This window comes from Elephantulus edwardii, unplaced genomic scaffold (assembly GCF_000299155.1).
Source record: "Elephantulus edwardii isolate Elephantulus edwardi_28Jun2011 unplaced genomic scaffold, EleEdw1.0 scaffold00023, whole genome shotgun sequence".
In the NCBI taxonomy this organism is placed as follows: Eukaryota; Metazoa; Chordata; class Mammalia; order Macroscelidea; family Macroscelididae; genus Elephantulus; species Elephantulus edwardii.
In genome coordinates this window covers 13132323-13133710 of record NW_006399773.1, presented here as the reverse complement: position 1 = coordinate 13133710, position 1388 = coordinate 13132323, and the positions used below count along the sequence as shown (strand labels likewise).

The 1388-nt window shown below is 47.4% G+C and overlaps 1 protein-coding gene and 1 pseudogene across 4 annotated transcripts in view; both read right to left on the bottom strand.

Annotated features, from left to right (window-relative positions):
• PCDH9 (protocadherin 9) overlaps nucleotides 1-1388 on the bottom strand; it is a 1403702-nt gene that overhangs the window by 243184 nt on the left and 1159130 nt on the right. The window lies entirely within an intron of this gene.
• LOC102857339 lies at nucleotides 598-1110 on the bottom strand (annotated as a pseudogene).

Below are 1388 nucleotides of genomic sequence, written 5' to 3'. Positions count from 1 at the left end.
AGACTATTATGGAGATCGACCCTGGAATTTAGATGCACTGCCATCAACCGTGCCCAGCCGTACATGCTCATATCCTTGAAGATGTATCATGGAAGTGCTGCAGCCTTCAAACTGCAAAGCAGCAAGATGTTCTTCCTTTATCTTGAGTTTCAGCTCATTTTTCCGTTGCATCTCAGCTATTTCCTCTGGGGTGGCTAGTACTGGTGGTGATTCTGCTACAGGTGGTGATTTACCAGAACTGCTGAGTCAACCCGAGGGCAGGTCAGTAGTGATGCAGCTCCCACCAGGCAGCAGCTCCCGCGGGCCCCACCGGCTGTAGTGCATCTTTTTTTTTATATATATTTTTTTTATTGCACAGACATATATTTAACAATTCAGTTTTACACAGAATGCTAAGAGCACTTTTCTTCATATTTTACAGAAGAGCTTGAAACAATATGGATTTTGAATATTTATACCATGACACAGCGAAATCTAAGTAGATGCATTACAATTTGTGTAGTTTAAAGGCTTAATGGCAGAAATCAAAGGAAGAAAGAGTTAAGTTTATTTTACATAACTGACTGGAAAATACATTCAAGAAACAGTAAATAAAACTCAGTATGGTCTCATGCGCCCAAAAGGAGGTGGTGCTCGGTTTGGAGGGGTGATTGCTATGTCAAGATAATCTCCTATCTGGAATTTCTGTGACTGCAGGGTCACTAAATCATCAGTGCCCTTTCTGCCAGACATGGTGCTGCCAATCTCCTTGACTCGATAGCCAGGTCTTTTAAGATCTGTAAAAACAATTGCAAAATTGAAGTGTGTACCCTTCTTTCTAGCTTCTGGGTAGACTTCTTTTACCAAGGTGGTCAATTCTTTCAAAGTTGCATCCATCCAAGTGTAGATCTGCAGCTCGCTGGAGGGCACGTTCCCGTGGGAAAACTCATCCATCCGGTGGTGGCGACCGTTATTGGTGGTGAAGACCCGCAGCAGCAGCGGGCACGTCTTCTCCCTATCAATCGGCTTCTCTGGTTCCTTTTTAATTTCTTCTTGAGTGAAGCGTGACTCCACCGCCATCTTTCTCCTCCAGCCCGCGAGACCCTCGCTTTGACCTCCGACCACAGCTGTGAGCAGGAGCAACTGAGCCTCTCGCGGTGAGGAGCGGTCTTTATAGAAGACGGAGGGGGTGGGGTCTTTATAGATGACGGAGGGGGTGGGCGCGGCATCCCCAGCGCAGGCGCACTTCGCCATCTGTAGCGCATCCTTTTACCACTAAGCATTAGTAGAGTTCCTCCAGCAATAGAGTTCCTCCAGCAATCGGGTGATGAGACTATCCACGTTCAGCTCCCCGTCCGCCATCTTGTCGGCACTCCCGTCCTGCCTTCCCTCCGCAGTGGAGCAAAAGC